This window comes from Pituophis catenifer, unplaced genomic scaffold (assembly GCF_029215685.1).
Source record: "Pituophis catenifer annectens isolate HBS135680 unplaced genomic scaffold, rPitCat1.0.hap2 SCAF_5, whole genome shotgun sequence".
NCBI classification, from domain to species: Eukaryota; Metazoa; Chordata; class Lepidosauria; order Squamata; family Colubridae; genus Pituophis; species Pituophis catenifer.
The window spans coordinates 53,302,065-53,320,693 of record NW_027256885.1 but is presented as its reverse complement, the minus strand read 5'-3'; positions in this window follow the sequence as shown (position 1 = coordinate 53,320,693).

Sequence of the window (18,629 nt, the reverse complement as noted above, 5' to 3'; positions counted from 1 at the left end):
CCCCTCTGGCACTGTCTCAGGTGCCGGCCGAGGGAGAGGAGATTAGCCAGGAGCCAGGTGTCTCGGATGAGAGCGAAGGAGAGCCGTCATTCCTGGATGCACGCCAACGAAGGCATGATAAACGGTTGCAGCAGTTAAGGAGGCGTGCTAGGGATTAGAACTGAGTCACTGGACCACACCCCAGAGACTATATAAGAGAGGGTGGTGGCTGGTAAAACTCTGTGACGAACAAAAACGAACTTTGGCTAGTCACTTGAACAATGTCTGAAGCTGCCGAAAGGGATATTGTTTTTGCTGGACTATTTGCAATGCGTATGTAATTTATGTTATCTGTTGCAGTAAAAGCTCTTGGCAGACGGTGATTATATTGCTGCCAAGTTTGAGATAACGACCTGTGTGCGTGCCAAGTACTTTCTTAACCCTCGGCTGGCTGTGTTTGTGTGTGTGTGTGGACGGGGACAGATCAATATGGGTCAGAAATGTAAGATTTACACAAACACAAAATTTAAGGGAGAATTTTTATAAAATGTTTTATAGATGGAATTTAGACCCCAAAAAATTAGCCTGTATGTATCCAAATCTACAACCTAAGTGTTGGCGATGTGAGTGTAAAGATGCTACATATTTTCATATATGATGGACATGTAAAAAATTAAGGCTTTTTGGATAAAAATATGGTGGATTATTCAAAACATTTTAAAGAAAAAAATTAAATTTACACCACAGTTCTTTTTGTTGGGAATAGTCATGGATTGTACTGTAATAGAGACTAAGTTGGTTTTGAACTTAATAACGGCTGCCAGGTTACTGGTGGCACAGTACTGGAAGAAGGAAGATCCACCCACCATTGAGGAATGGACATTAAAATTGTGCATTTGGCAGAAATGGCGAAAATTTCATTATATCTTAAAGACCATTCAAATGAAAGATATATATTGGAATGGAGAAGATGGATCGATTACATACAGAAGAAGTATCCTAATAAGAAGATTCATATAGCATATGAATGAAGTAACATTGAGTAGTTTATGTTTGTTTTTTGAATTATAAGGAGTTAAGGATCTAGGGAGAATATGAAATGTAACAATTTGTTAGCATATTCTAGCTTTTGATTTGTGAATGCTATACCCTGTGCTTGTTCTGGGAAGTCTAGGGAGGGGGTGGGGGGAAGGAGGGAAAGGGGGGGGTGGGAAAGGGGAGGGAGGGGTTGAGGGGGGAAGGGTGTGGGGGGGTGAAAATGTTTGTACTTTCTATAAAACTTTTCAATAAAAAAAAAAAAAGAACCAGTAGTAACAAATTTTAGATTTCACCCCTGGACTGAAGGATGCCAATGAATGAAAGTCAAGGCTAAGAAAGGGGATGAGGATAAGGAGGAAACTAAAACATCTTGAGACATGATAAAACATCCCCCACCTTTTTATAATCCAGATGTGCCACCCGACAGTCCGGCAACAACGCCTCGTGAAAATCAATACAGTAGACTTAGAAAAGAATTACAAAGGAACCAACAAGACTTAGAAGACTTTTCTTTTAAGAAATACCCTGAGTCTACTGATAGACAGAGGAGAAAGGTTAAAAGAGATACACAGAAAGAGGAAGAAGGTTTTTATCCTCTCCAGGAAGTGCCCAATGGGGTAGATGGGAATGGGGTCCCCATTATCAGTTATGTTCAAGACCCCTTAAAACGTTCTGAACTAAGGGCTTTCAAGAAGGAATTAAAAAGTTTGATTGAGGATCCTTTAGGGGTTGCTGAACAATTTGACAACTTATTAGGTCCTAACATTTACACTTGGGATGAACTAACCTCCATTTTAAACACTCTGTTCACCCAAGAAGAAAGGAACCTTATTAGAAATGCTGCAATAAGGGCTTGGGAGAGAAATCACCCAGCTGGAAATAACAACTCTAACCAACCGAACTACAAATCGAAACAGCTATGAAAACACTTTTTGCAACCTTCGGTCCGAATCTAAAAATATCAAAGAAATCGACGAAAGTACCAAAGCCAGTCGATCAAATAACAAAGAAAAGACAAACAGCACAATCCAAAAGCAAAGATACAGAAGCAAGCGAGCAAGCGTTTCAGCATCTATCCACTCCAACTCGAACAACAAGAACGCTAACGCCCGAACCCAGAGAGCCTTGCAAGTACTCGCCCACACCGCAAACGCTTCCGGGAGCCAGAGGCCTCAACCGAGACGACTACGATGGAAAGAAGCAAGCCCCGATCTCCACCTGGACACCTAAAGTCGAGCCAGAGAGCGAGTCATCAGAGGAAGAGCACTGCGAGGGAGCTACAGCGACGAGAACCTCCCCCGACAGCTTCAGGAACGAAATGATCTACGCGCATGCGCAAATACGCCCAGATGAATATAGAGACAATAAAGAACAGAGAGAGCCATTCAGACTAATCGCGAGTATACCTACACCATTCTGCAATTATCAGCATATACAGGACCATGGACAGCCTCCAGTTGTAAGTAATGCAACAAATAACATTGGAAATTTGCCTAATGATTTTCCAAAATTGAGAATAGACGGTGGTAATTTACAGGAATGGAGTCAGCAACTCCAGGTTGTTTTCTTAAAAGAAAACTTATTGTTTTTCATAACTAATCCTCCTAAAAAACCATGGACACTAAAATTGGACTGCCTACATCACAGAGCATTTTATTTACTAATCTCTAGTATATCACCTGCTATCTATCATAGTATTAAGCATAATCTAACTGTCTCAGAAATAATTCATTGTATGTTTAAACTGTTTCATAGTGAGAGTGTGGCAACCACAACTAGAATGTCTAAAAAAAATTTTCTCAGCCAGGATAAAACCTGGAACTACCATAAGTGAACATTTACTATTACTAAACTCAACTAGAGCAGAACTTCGTTTAAGGGGAGAAATAATATCTGACCAGACAATGAAAAGCGTTATTATTAATTCATTAGACCCATCATGGGACAACTACATATCACATTTAGATACAATTAATCTAGGATACCTATCTATAGAGAGTTTATCAAATAGGTTAATTGCTGAAGATAATTTGAGAAGAAGCCGCTACGGTACACACAAAGAACATAGACAGATCAAAAGGGTAGTATTCCAAGACAGGCATCAAGATGCAATTGAGTGTTATAACTGTGGGTCTAAAGAACATTATAGGAGAGACTGTCCAAAACCTCCTAGGGAGAGACAAAGACATGACACAAGAAACAGATATCACGATAGGCAATCATCTATTGACAGATACAGACATAGAAACTCACCAAGCTTTAGAGAACATAGAGGGGGCAGAGACAACTCAAGGGACAGGAAGTCTGGATCATTGTACGGATTAGATAAACACACAATAATCAAAAACCAAGACTCAAAGGATAACGCCTGGCTCATTGATTCCGGGGCAACAAATCACACAACACACGATAAGAAAATATTATCTTCCTTCATAGAAGACAAATTTGTAATTAAAGTTGCGAACCAAGAGGAAGTCCAAGTCATTGGAAGAGGAAATGTAGAATTACCCGGTCTAGGGAAAATAGAGGGGGTTCTATTAATACCCAAGATACCTCACAACATTCTCAGTGCAATAAAGCTAAGCAGGGACTCTAACATAAATATAATATTCTCAAAAGGAAAAGTAACTCTAGAGAAAAACAAGGTAAACATAGGTAATATAATTATCAAAGGAGACTTGCCATATTTGATCACAGAGGAAAGATGGCTACACAACATTAATTCAAACGTAGAAAATAACACTAGCATAGAAAATTAAAATGATATAGTGACAATGAAGAACATGAATCAGAACATAATGATAAAACTACATCTGACAACAATAGACACACTAACAAAAGACCAATAATTGGAAAACCAATTCATGATGAATGTGCACATATATTACATAGAAAATTAGGACATGCCAGTTTTCCTGTAATACAAAAATGATTGAACATGCTGAAGGTGTTAAAATAAAAGACTGTAAAAATTACTTGGAATGCTCAGTATGTAAGTCTTCAAAACTGAGAATCAAGCCCAGACCCAAAAAGGCAACAAGATCATCAAATCATATTTTTAATCTAGTACATATGGATCTAGTTGGCCCATTAACTCCATCAATTACATACAAAAAACGATATTTTCTTACTATTGTAGACGACTACAGTCGTTATGGTTTTGTCTACACCTTAAGACACAAAGATGAAACATTTCAAAAGTTTAAAGAATTTTATAAACGTGTAGAAACACAACACCACATACAAATAAAACAAATCATGACAGACAGAGGGTCTGAATTCATGTCAAGGGAATTCTCCCAGTGGTTAAAAACAAAGGGAATGTTACATTTCACCTCTAGTCCTTTCTCTGCTTTTCAAAATGGAGTAGCGGAACGAAGAAACTCGACACTACAAACCATGATTAGATGTACATTAGAGGATGCTGGGTTAGGTAAGCACTTCTGGTAAGAAGCACTGTTATATTCCAATTATACGCTTAACCGACTTTGGTCTAGTGTCATAAACAAAACACCATACGAATTGATGTATAGTAAAAAACCTAAGATAGCCCACATGCATGTGTTTGGAGTTACAGCGGATGTACATATACCAAAACAATTAAGACGTAAGGGAGATAATGTATCTAGAAGGCTCAGGTTCATGGGTTATGAAACAGGTACAAAAGGATATAGATTTATTGACAATAATAACAAATTCATAATCTCTAGGACCGCTGTATTTCACGAACAGGCCAATTGGTCTAAAATACATCTCAATGAAATACTTCCAATAACAAGACCAAATATTGAAACACAAGATAAAACAAAAAAGGAAGGACAAAACTGTAACACACAAAAGAGCAGTACCAAAACATGGATGGGAAATTGCCCCAAAATCAAAACAGATTCATTAACACAAAAGGAAGCAAGATATTTACATGATAACAACAGTAGACCAGAGAGAACAATTAGATGCAACAGGAATCAAGTACCAGAAAGATTTAAGGATTACATAATGCACATAAATAATGAAACACCAACACCAAATACATATGATGAAGTATTAAAACTCCCCACAGAAGAAAGAAAGAAATGGGAATTAGCCATGGCCAAAGAAATGGACAGTTTACGAGAACTTAAAGTATTCACTCCAGCACCAGTCCCAAAGGATAAGACAATTATAGGCACTAGGTGGATATTTAAAATTAAAAATCTAGAAGAGGGTAACACATTATATAAAGCAAGATTGGTAGCACAGGGCTTTGCCCAAAGATACCCTGAGGATTATACCGACACATATTCTCCCACAGTGAGAACTGAAAGTGTTAAGACAGCTTTAGTGATAGCCTCAGCTCTTAATCTTGAAGTTTTTCAATATGATATACAAACTGCATATCTACATGCAAAACTTGATAAGGAAATATATGTGAGAGCTCCTCATAGTCAAAACACAAATAGGAATGAAACATGGTTACTAAACAAAAGTTTGTATGGATTGAAGCAATCCGGCAAACGTTGGTATGAATGCTTGGTCAACGTACTCAAAACTATGAACTTCAATGCCACAACAACAGACAATTGTTTTTTTGTTAGGAGAGAAGGTGAATCATTAGAATTTGTGTTAATTTATGTGGATGACATTTTGTATATTGGCAAACATAAAGACAAGAAAGATACATTTGTAACAAAACTAGGGGAACATTTCTCATTAAAATCATTGGGGAAAGTAAATAAATATCTTGGAGTACAGATTAATAAAACTAAAAAGGGATTTAGATTGTCTCAAAAAGATAAAATTATTGAACTCTTGAACAGATGTAATATGAATGATGCAAAACCTTGTGATACCCCAATGCAGGCTGATTTCATAAAAAATATGAATGAATCATCTCCTGAGTTTAATGACAATACGCTCTATAGATCAGTTATCGGTTCTCTTTTGTATATTGCTAATTGGACCAGACCTGATATTGCTCTACCCCTTAATTTATTGTCCAGATATGTCAGTAAGCCTCTAATTTACCATTGGGAAGCAATTAAGAGAATGTTGAGATATTTGAAACACAGTTTAGACTTCTGCCTATTGTTAGAGCCCAACAATGTTGAAGAGCCTGTTCTCACTTGTTACGCTGATGCTGACTGGGCAGGCGATACTAAGAGCAGGAAGAGCACTTCCGGTTATGTATTCTTTCTTAACAACTGCCCAGTCTACTGGTATACTGGAAAACAGGATTTAGTAGCTACTTCAACCACTGAAGCAGAGTATATTTGCTTGTCGAAAACTTCTAATAATCTCATCTGGTTTAATGATTTATTAACTAATGTTTGGAAGAGTCCATCACAGCCATTCACTATATATGAGGATAACAAAGCCGCAATAGAGATATCTAGAGCAGATGCTATTGGTCAAAGATCTAGGCATATAGATATCAAATACAAACATGTAAGACAATTGTCTCAAAATGGATTCATCAAAGCTATTCATTGTGACACTACAGAACAAATAGCTGATATATTGACTAAACCTTTACAATCCAAACAACATAAATATTTAACCTCAAGATTGTATGTTCTATATTATTCTGACTCTGAATGTAATTACTGTTGTGTGTCAAATCGGCATTTAGAGGGGGATTTGTCATGGGTAAATGCCTCATTCTTGAATGAAAGAAATATATGTTCATGAAGTACCAAGGGTTAACTTATTCTTCCTTTCCTAATGTATTCCTCACTAAACACTCCCCCTTCCTAATCCCGCCTCCCTGGTATAAAAGAAGATGTACACTCAATCTCCTTGCTTCTATCTGCAATCACTCTGTGAATATAGAATGCCTTCTGTAAATAAACGATCTTCTGTTTGAATACAAAACTTCTGAATTCTTTATTGAGTCCGATCCTCGAATTACGGCAACAAAGTGGTTTATGAATGACTAAAGAGGATAAATGTTTAATTTAGAATTTTACTAGGGAGTAATGCTGAAAAAGAAGGTATGGAAAGGATTTTAGTAACAAATGTGAAATGTGATAAAAGAATTTATAAAAGGAAGGTTGATGAATAACTTTTAAAAGGGGAGTTAAAGAACTTGAGGGAGTTTTGAATCTTGTAGTAAGTTAGCATATTTTAGCTTAGGTTTGTTAAATGTTATACCCTGTTTTTGCTCTGGGAAGTCAGTGGGGGTGGGGAGGGGGGGTTGAAGGTTGTGTGGGGATAAAATTGTTGTAAAAATTTTAATAAAATAAAAAGATAGAGAAGTGTATTAACAGAGAAGTAAGAAATGTGGGGGAAATGTCATCATAAATGAAATGATAATATTAAGATATGATAAATATTGGAGGAGTAAGAAGAAGACACAAAAGATGTACTTAGATGACACATTGAATGATTATGTATTGTTTGTTTGTTTGTTTATAAAATAAAAACTTTTTTTATAAAAAAAAGAAAATATTGTGCCCATCAGACCTGTTTTGGTGACAGGCGTCTGCGTGTCTGTAAAGCCTGAATATTTTTATGGTCCGTCCACACCTTGAACCTCTGTTGAGTCCCTTCCAGCAAGAGCCGCCATGTAAGGAGTGCCCACCTTACCGCAAAGGCCTCTTTTTCCCAGATGGCCCAACCCCTTTCCGTAGGTGTTAGCGTCCGAGACATATAGGCGCAGGGTTGTAAACGGTACGTTACTTTTCTAAAAGTATTTTTACTAGGACTTGGACGAGGTGATAGATGGGGAACTCATCAAATTTGCAGATGACACCAAGCTGGCAGGAATAGCCAACACTCCAGAAGATAGGCTTAAGATACAGAAGGATCTTCACAGAATTGAACATTGGGCGCTATCTAACAAAATGAAATTCAATGGTGAAAAAAGTAAGGTTCTACATTTAGGGAAGAAAAACAAAATGCACAGGTACAGTATATGTGGTACCTTGCTCAATAGTAGTAACTGTGAGAGGGATCTTGGAGTCCTAGTGGACAACCATTTAAATATGAGCCAGCAGTGTGCAGCAGCTGCCAAAAAAGCCAACACAGTTCTAGGCTGCATAAACAGAGGGATAGAATCAAGGTCACGTGAAGTGTTAATACCACTTTATAATGCCTTGGTAAGGCCACACTTGGAATACTGCATTTAGTTTTGGTCACCACGATGTAAAAAAGATGTGGAGACTCTAGAAAGAGTGCAGAGAAGAGCAACAAAGATGATTAGGGGACTGGAGGCTAAAACATATGTAGAATGGTTGCAGGAACTGGGTATGTCTAGTTTAATGAAAAGGAGGACTAGGGGAGACATGATAGCAGTGTTCCAATATCTCAGGGGCTGCCACAAAGAAGAGGGAGTCAAGCTATTCTCCAAAGCACCTCAGAGTAGGACAAGAAGCAATGGGTGGAAACTAACCAAGGAGAGAAGCAACTTAGAACTAAGGAGAAATTTCCTGACAGTTAGAACAATTAATCACTGGAACAACTTGCCTCCAGAAGTTGTGAATGCTCCAACACTAGAAATTTTTAAGAAGATGTTGGATAACCATTTGTCTGAAGTGGTGTAGAGTTTCCTGCCTAAGCAGGGGGTTCGACTAGAAGTCCTCCAAGGTCCCTTCCAACTCTGTTATTCTATTCTATTCTATTCTATTCTATTCTATTCTATTCTATTCTATTCTATTCTATTCTATTCTATTCTATTCTATTCTATTCTATTCTAAATGCAGTTTTCCATTTGTCACCCTCCTTGATTTGCACCTGGTAGTAAGCTTCCCGCAAGTCTAACTTAGTGAAGATTTTTCCTTTGGCCATATGCACTAACATGTCCTTCATCAGGGGCAGTGGGTAGACATTATATATACACAGAGAGAGACACACACATAAGTATTGAATACATGAACAGTGTGGCATCTGGATATTGTTAGGTTTTTTTTTTATTACAAAGTTTTACAAAAATAATTTCCCCCCAATATTCCCCCCACCCTTTTTCCCTTCCCTCTTTCTTCCAGTATTGCGCAACCAACAGCCTAGCTGCTGATATTAAGTTTAAAATCAGTTTAGTCTCTAATACTGTACAATCCGTAGTTATACCCAATAAAAACAATTGATGAGTGAATTTCAACCTTTTTTTCAAAATGTTCTGCATCACCCACCAAATTTTTATCCAAAATGCCTTGATTTTCTTACAAGTCCACCATATATGATAATAAGTTGCATCATCACATTCACATCTCCAACATTTAGCTTGCAAATTCGGGTACATACTTGATAATTTTTTAGGATCTAAGTGCCATCTATAAAACATTTTATAAAAATTTTCTCTCAAGTTTTGTGCTTGTGTAAATTTAACATTTCTAACCCAAATCTTTTCCCATGTTTCTATCATCACTGGTTCCTGAAAATTTTGTGCCCATTTTATCATACAATCCTTAACCAATTCCGTTTCTGAATCTATTTCCAATAATGCATTATACAACCTTTTAATATGCATTTGACTTTGATCTCTAATCTGTTTTACCAGGTTTTCCTCATTTTGCATGACACCAATTTTCTGATCTTCCCTCCATCTAGCTTGAAGTCGACCATACTGAAACCAAGTATAAATTATCCCTTCTTCTTTCAATACATTTAAAGGTTTCAATTGCCATTTAGCCCTTTCCATAAAAAGAAGCTCTTTATAAGTAACCACCTCCTGTTTTTGTTCTATACTTATATTTTCCATTGCATGTCTGGGATTTGCCCATATAGGTATCTTATCGTTAGTTTTGATACAAAATAATAGTGATAATATTGATAATATTAGTTTCATTAATCATACTCACATAATTATAATATTATAAATATTAAAATTAAAGTTATTAACATATTAGCATTTGCTCCACCATGTATAGAATCCTTCATCATTTAATTATTCAATATTTTAATACACAATACTAATAACCATAGTAATATTATTTAAGTATACATAATAAAATAATATTTCAACTTCTGATCTTTAAATCTACATAATTTTAAAATATATAAGAATATGCATAATAATATTTTCCCCCTTTCAAGTTTCTACCTCTATTCTAATTCTTAATAGAACAAATCTTATATTAGGAGGTATTCTATTTCTATCCATCATCTCTTGCCCATTTTAGTATTTCAATTCTTGTTGATTTTTTGGCATGTTTCCCATACTCCTCCCTTGGGATTTTGTATCTCCATGCATCATTCATATTTTATCTAAATATTTCCTCTGTCTCTACATCTACCTCTCACTGCCAAACCTTCAATACGCCTATCAGTGCCTCTATCCTCACTTTAGGAATGTATTTCTGTTTATCCAGTTCTATTTTTTGATCTCTTAATGTATAATCTGCCTGATCTGTTTCATAAGCTTTTATTATCTCTTTCTTCTCCTTGTCTTCTTGTTTCATTTATTGTTTTATCTGCTCTGTCCTTTCCTCTGTTTTTTTCTATTTTCTCCTCTATTTCCTGGGTTTCTTGTTCACTTTCAGCATATAAATTGAATTAATTAAATTAAATTAAATTTTCATTGTCATTTGCTGAGCATTTTCTGGTCTCACAACTATATCATGTATCTGATCCTTTATTTCCCTGTGGTTCTGTTATACTTTCATGAATACTTTGAAACATCAATAATATTTCATTTTGAAATACACTTATTTTTCCCTGTTGAAGCATTTTGCCTTATTTTGATGAGTCAAAAAGTTACTCAATAATCTACAAAGGTCCCCAAATCTCAGTTACCTATAACACCAAAAAGCCAATATTGAAACAGTTTACTCAGTCCCAAAATTATTCCTCAGGATGCACAATATTTATAGTTCTTTATAGTCCTCAACAGCTCAGTTTACTCCTTCCAAGTTCTCCAAAAAGTCTTTTTTAAAAAAATTTGTTAAAATTAATTTATTTAAAAATTAATTAACTAATTTTTGTTTTAGGACAACATTTGTAATCCTAGGTGATCCATCAGATTTCCCCATGTCTTCTTAAGCCACATAGTCAACTCTTTAATTTCAATGGTAATTCCAGGTATTTGTAATCCACTCTACTTAGAAATCTTCAAAAGTCTCAGAATTTGTTCCTCCTCAGCCGTGAAGCAAATAGGTATAAAACAATATGCAGAAAGGCAAGCTTCCAGGTGTTGTTTGTCTCCAGTCTCTTTTCTGTTTTATCAATCCTCAGATTATTTCAAGGTTATTCCCAGCCTTGTAAAAATATAGTAAATATTCTTTCACCAGTAGATGGCACCATGGCCTAAACTTTCAAGGTTACACAAAATCAGCTGATTGCTGTTCCGATTTTCTTCAAGCAATTTCTTCCAATAATCAACCAAATTGTTCTGACCTAGGCTTCCTTAGACAGTATACAGCACAAACTTAGTCCCGGCACACCTCTTTAATTCAGATGGCTATGAATTATTGTCATTCCCAGTCGAAACGCTTATCAAACAGTCTTGCAGGGGAGTGTTTACAAACACTCACCTTATCTCCCTAGGAATGCTGCCAGAGAACTAATTGCCACACGCAGGGCAAGGCCAAACTTAGCACAGAGTCAAACGGAACTTTTCCACAGCTTTTACTGACCAGATGAACTAATTGCTTCCTGCAAAAGCTCACATCCCATTCACTTCTCTTTTATGTTTTATGGGAGGGGCCAATCATCTCCAAGCCTTACTCCCAAGTCGACCCTGTTTTCTTAATTGTTCCTGTCTCCTGGCAGCTCTGCGCATGCGCACACTGGGAACAGGCTCACGCTGTTCTTCTGCCTCACTGATGTCAGACTCCGGAGACTCCGGAGGCAGCAAAGAACTACCAGATGGCCTTGGCCCCCTCTTTGCCTCTGACTCAGAGCCATCATCCGAGCCTTCCCCAGACTCCAGGACTGGCCTACATTCCTTCCCAACCTCCTCACTGTCCTAATCTGCTGCCAGCTCTGCTGGCCGCTGGCAGGCTACAACACTACCCCTCACCACAGGGCCCTTCCCCTGGGTCTGACGATCTGGATGCGGCCATGAAAGAAATTGGTCGTGGAAGGCCTTCACCAAAACAGGTGCATGCAGATCTCTTTCTGGCGCATGTCCAAGATGGCCGCTCCCAGCTGAGCGGCGGTGATACCTGGGGGAGATTCCCCGGCTTTTGGGGGTTTTCGGGGGCCGGACCAGCTAATTTTGCCCCATGTCTGGCGAGGGGAGCTTCCCACCAATCGGATGCTGTCTTTTTGAGAGCTGGCAGCTTTCCAGAACGCGATGGCAGGGAGGAGACGGAGGCGGCTGCGTTGCAGTTTTACAAGCAGGGAGAGCGGCTTTGGCGTCTCCCCGCAGCTGCCGGACTGGTGGAGTGGGCGGTGGCGGCGTCGGCGATGCAGTTTCTCCCCAGAGCTCCGAGGGGACGGTAGGGGCTTCCCAGCGATGGATGGTGATTTTTCGAGAGCTGGGATCGTCGGGCTGGCACTTGCTACAAAACTGGGACGAGCGGCTGTAAGGGATGGCGCCAGAGGGGGCGAAAAGGAGGAGGAACTTGCTTAGGGAGCGCGAGGAGCCTCTGACCACAATATACTATTATACTATTAATGTCAGTTTCTTTGGAACTGCTATTACAACTTAGATGGGAGGCTTACTTGGAGGGGGCCTCCTCCTGGCTCTCCCAGAGGTTCCCCCCCTCCCTTATGTGGATGGGGGCGAGCTAAAAACATTGCTGGTTCTGACGGTTGGAAAAGACCTGGGGCCAAGCTCTTATGCCCCACGTGGTCTGTTAGCCTCTGTGAGGCCACTTATTATCTGGAGGTTCCTCTGAACAATAGGATGATATTTGCCTCCCATGGACATCTACAGCCCCCTGATTTGCCTCCTGATTCGTGAGTGAGATATCTCAGATTTCAAGCCTTGTATGGAGCCGGACGATGACTGCGGTTTTTGGCCCTTCCCAGCTTTCGTGAGAGGGCAGCTGGTGTTAACATCTGGCCTCAAAGTGGCTTAAGACTCCATCCACTGCTGTGAGAGAGCAGTGGGATTTATTGACTTGGAATTGATTGAATGTCCCTCCCCAGACCTTGGACTATCTGGATTACCCCCAGGCCGTGGACTTCCCCCAGCTTAATTAATTAACTGATTGATTAGATGTATTCACCAACAGAACTTCTTATTCTGCGAGACTCCCCCCTCTCGCAGGTGTGGCCCTCCACTTTATCAAGGGCCTACCTTTATGACGGGCTTTGGCACCCCGAGAGGTGGCATGCTGCAAAAAGGGGATTGAGGGGTTTTTTAGGGAAACTTTTTGATAGATTTTTAAGGGATTTTAAGGGGTGGGAGGGTTGTGTGGGTTTGGGGGTTAACCCACGGGGGGAGGGGTCCGGCCCAGCTGTTAGTGGGGCCACGGAGGGTGCGGATTCCGGGGGTAAGGGGGACATTAGAGTCCATTCTGTCGAGGGTTTTTCTATCAATGTGTTGAGTGGGAGGGGCAGATATGGCGGGAGCAGGGGGCCGCATCATGTGGTGGGGGCGCGCACTCGCTATCTTCGAGCGGTGGCGCGCCCCGGTCCCCATAGCCCTTCTCGTATCCCAGGCTGTTCAGACTCTCAGGGCCCGAGCCTTCGGCTGCTGTCGTGCAATGCCAGGTCCGTGGTAAATAAAGCCCCCCTCATTTGCGATCTTATTCAGGAGGGGGGAGCGGACCTGGCAGGTATTACGGAGACCTGGTTGGGCCATGAGGGGGGGGTTCCCCTCGTGGATATGTGCCCACCAGGTTTCCGAGCATTCCATCAGCCGAGAGCTCAGGGCAGGGGTGGGGGGGGGGCGGTTATTATAAAGGAAAGTCTTGATCCGAGGGAGACCACTGTTCCACAGATAGCCGGATGTGAGTCCCTTTTTGTGAGATGGGGTCGTGGAGTACAGATGGGCTTGTTGATCACGTACCTGGCTCCCTGCCGCGTGGCAACGGCCCTGCTTGAGCTGCTCAACGTCATAGCTGAGGTGGTGGTTGGTACCCCCCAGACTTCTAGTCATGGGGGATTTCAACCTGCCATCTGTCGGCGAAACGTCTGAGGTGGCTCGGGAGTTCATGGCTTCCATGACGGCCATGGACCTTACTCAGTTAATTCATGACCCCACTCACATGGGTGGACACACTCTGGACTTAGTTTTTGTCTCTGGTCAGTGGTCGAGTGGCCTTGATACAGGGGATATAGTCATCGAACCCTTGTCATGGTCTGACTACTCGCTCCTTCGACTGGACTTTCTAACCGCTGCACCCCGCCGCAGGGAGGCGGGACCGACCAGGTGGTTCCGCCCCAGGCGCCTGATGGACCCTGATAGGTTCCAGATGGAGCTTGGGCCATTTCCTGAGACTCTGGCTCACGACTCGGCTGAGGACCTGGTGGCCGCCTGGGATAGTGCGGCTGCCGGGGCCTTGGACCGTGTCGTGCCTTTGCGGCCTCTGACCCGGCACCGAACTCACCTAGCTCCTTGGTTCTCCGAGGAGCTTAGGGAGATGAAGCGCCGGAAAAGACGCCTGGAGAGTAGTTGGAGGACCAGCCGCTCCGAATCCGACCGAACACTGGTGAGGTCTCATATTAAGACCTACCTAGTGGCAATAAAAGTGGCAAAATCTAGCTATTTTGCCGCTCTTATCGCGTCATCAGATAATCGCCCGGCCGCCCTGTTTAGGGTGACCCACTCCCTCCTCCATCTGGAAGCGCGGGATGACCCCTTGCAGGGCCGAGCTGAGGACTTTGTGCAGTATCTGTATGACAAAATCGCTCAGATTCGGGAAGGGCTGGCCTCTGACTGGGTATGTCCGGACGGGATGACTGAGGCAGGTCTTGAGAGTGTTATCTGGGGGGGGGTTCGATCCTGTAGCTCCCGAGGACATGGACAGGGTCCTGGGACGGCTGAACGCGACCACATGTTTATTGGACCCGTGTCCCTCCTGGTTGGTACTGGCTTCCCGGGAGGTGACACGAGGCTGGCTCCAGAAGATTGTTAACGCTTCTTTGAGTGAGGGGGTCCTGCCGGCCGCTTTGAAAGAAGCGGTTGTGAGGCCCCTCCTCAAGAAGCCCTCTCTGGATCCGGCTGTTTTGGCTAACTATCGTCCAGTCTCCAACCTTCGCTTTGTTGCGAAGGTTGTTGAGAGTGTGGTAGCACAACAGCTTCCCCGGTACCTGGATGAAACTGTCTATCTAGACCCGCTCCAGTCCGGCTTCCGGCCTGGGCACAGCACGGAAACGGCATTGGTCGCGTTGGTGGATGATCTCTGGAGGGCTCGGGATAGGGGTTGCTCCTCTATCCTGGTCCTGTTAGACCTCTCAGCGGCTTTTGATACCATCGACCATGGTATCATGTTGCACCGGTTGGCGGGGTTGGGGGTGGGGGGCACCGTTCTGCGGTGGTTCTCCTCCTACCTCTCTGACCGGTCGCAATCTGTGTTGACGGGGGGCAGCGGTCGACCCCGAGGCACCTTGCTTGTGGGGTGCCACAAGGGTCGGTCCTCTCGCCCCTTCTGTTCAACATTTATGTAAAGCCGCTGGGTGAGATCATCCGTGGCTTCGGGGTGGAGTTCCATCAGTACGCTGATGACACCCAGCTGTACATCTCCACCCCAGGCCACCCCAACGATGCCCTTGAAGTGATGTCCCAGTGCCTGGAGGCCGTGCGGGCCTGGATGGGGAGAAACAGGCTCCGACTCAACCCCTCCAAGACCGAGTGGCTGTGGCTTCCAGCGTCCCGATATAGCCAGCTGACGCCATCGCTGGCTATTGGGGGCGAATCACTCGCCCCCACGGAGAGGGCTCGCAACTTGGGCGTCCTCCTGGACGCACGGCTGTCTCTAGAAGACCATTTGACGGCCGTGGCCAGGGGGGCTTTTTATCAGGTTCGCCTGATACGCCAGTTGCGCCCCTTTCTAGATCGGGACTCTCTACGCACAGTCACTCAGGCACTAGTCACTTCCCGCCTGGACTACTGCAACGCTCTCTACATGGGGCTCCCCCTGGGGTGCACCCGGAGGCTCCAGCTGGTCCAGAATGCAGCCGCGCGGGGGATTATGGGGGCGACGAGGCGCTCCCATGTGACACCTCTCCTGCGCGAGCTGCACTGGCTCCCGGTGGTCTTCCGGGTGCGCTTCAAGGTGTTGGTGACCACCTTTAAAGCGCTCCATGGCTTAGGGCCGGGGTACTTACGAGACCGCCTACTGCCACCAATAGCCTCCCACCGGCCAGTACGCTCGCACAGAGTGGGCCTCCTCAGGGTGCCGTCCGCCAGACAATGTCGGCTGGCGACCCCCAGGGGGAGAGCCTTCTCTGTGACGGCGCCCACCCTCTGGAATAACCTTCCCCCAGAGTTACGTATAATAACAGACCTCCGGATTTTTCGTCGGGCCCTGAAAACTTATTTATTTCAACTAGCTGGGCTGGCTTGAGCTAAATTTTAAATTGGTTTTAAATTGGGTTGTTTTAATTTATGGCCAGAATATCTAATTATTTTAATACTGTTTTTTAAATTTTGTATGCTTTGTTTTTACTTAGGCTGTGCACCACCCTGAGTCCTATTTGGAGAAGGGCAGTATAGAAATTTAAACAAATAAATAAATAAAATAAATGCATGGAGGTTGCATCCTCCCAGGTGAAATCCTCCAGCCCATAACCCTTCCACTCAATGAGATACTGGAACCGTCCTTTCAGCCACCGGGAGTCCTGAATGCTGGCGACCTCATACTCAGGTGGCCCATCCCCATCACATGGCACTGGCTGGGGACGGTCAGGTTGGTGGAGCGGACAGGCTGGCCGTTCTGGAACAAGGAGGGATTGATGAAAGACCGGATGGACTCGCATTGAGCGTGGCAAGGTCAAGCGGTAGGTGACCGGGTTGATAACCGCTTTAACAGGAAACGGGCCAAAGTACCGGTGGTCTAACTCCTTGACCAGCCCGTCTGACGGAAGGTTCTTGATGGACAACCATACCCAATCCCACAGTCAATGGTGGCATCGCTCGCCGAGACCAGTCTGCGACTTTCTTATCGTCCTCCTTGGCTTTCTCCAGATACTGTCGCACCAATTGATGAACGGCCTGTAGCTCAGACAAATAGTCATTAGCCACCGGAATCGGTGAGTCGAGTTGCGTGAGGGGAAAGAACCGAGGATGATACCCCACATTGGCCAAGAATGGGGTTGTTTGTGTGGAGGTATGCTGCAAGTTGTTGAACGCGAACTCTGCTACTGCCAGATAATACGACCAATTGTCCTGTTGCTGGTTCACAAAGCAGTGCAGGTATTGCTCCAGGATCCCAATTACTTTCTCTGTCCCGCCGTCGGTTTCCGGATGATGCACCGACGACAGGCAGATTTTCACATCCAAGGCTGTCATCAGCCCTTTCCAGAACTGGGCTGTAAATTGAGCCCCTCTGTCTGAAACGACCCTATCAGGTAGGCCATGCAGCCAGAAGACCTGTTGGATAAACATACGGGTGGTGGCAGGAGCCGTCGTTAAACCACGAGATGGTCGGTCCGCTAGGTCGGAAGGCAAGGACACCCTGGGTGGACTCAGCAACTGGCCTGTGCAGACTTGGCAGGTGTGGTCCATGCATTGCAAGCTCAGGGAAGTGATGAGGTTCTGGGACCAGTAGATTTGTGGATCGTGCGTCCGGAGCCAAGCCAAGCCCAAGACCATGGGGAAATACAGGCCAGAAGTAATATAAAACTGGATGGCTTCCTCATGAGAGCTGATGCTCAGGTGCAAGGGTTGTGTGACGGCCTTAATAGGCCCAGACCAGGGGTGAAATGCTCCCGGTTCGGACCGGATCGTCTGATCCGGTAGCGATGGAGGCAGGTGGTTTGAAGAACTGGTAGCAAACATCCCTGCCCCCCCCCCATGCCCAGCTGAGCCGCGCAATCACCAGAGGCTTTTTTTAAATTTTTAAAAGCATTTTTTCTACAACCTCTTCAGCTGAAAAAATGTTTTTAAAAGTAAAAAAAAAAAAGGCTCTGACAATCCCAGCTAAGTTGCCTGATCGGCAGAGGCTTTTTTTCTTTAAAATACATTTTTTCTACAACCTCTTTGGCCCTTTTAACACCCGCCGCCCTGGCAAAGTCAAAGCGGAAGCAAGTGGGGGTCATGCAGGGCTCTGACGCCAATCCCCGCATCGCCCGCCCCATGTGTTTGCTCAGTAGGGTTTTGGGGACTAGCCAGGCCAGCTGAGTGTGCACAAAACGCTGAGCTGGAGACTGGGGCTATGTGGGGGATCAAGCCCAGCTGGCTTCACGCGGGAGAGGAGGCGCTGCGAGGGAGCCCATTTCTCACATTGGCCGGGTCTCGGGGCACCACCCTGAGTAGGCGCCAAGCTGGAGGCGGGGGAGGGTCAGTCCCCTTGTCTGTTTGCCCTCTGCCATTTCTCATCAAATGTCTGTGTGTGTGTGTGTGTGTGTGTGTGTGTGTGTGTGTGTGTGTGAGAGAGAGAGAGAGAGAGAGAGAGAGAGAGAGAGAGAGAAACAGTGGAGAGGAAACCCTTTCAAACAGCGTTGCTTGCAATTCTTGTTACTCCCCTCCGTCGTTTCACTTTCTCTCTCTCTCTCACACACACACACACACACAGACATTTGATTGCTTGAAAGGGACAGACTGTGCTTTGATTTTACCATAAGCACACACTTCCCACAATCTT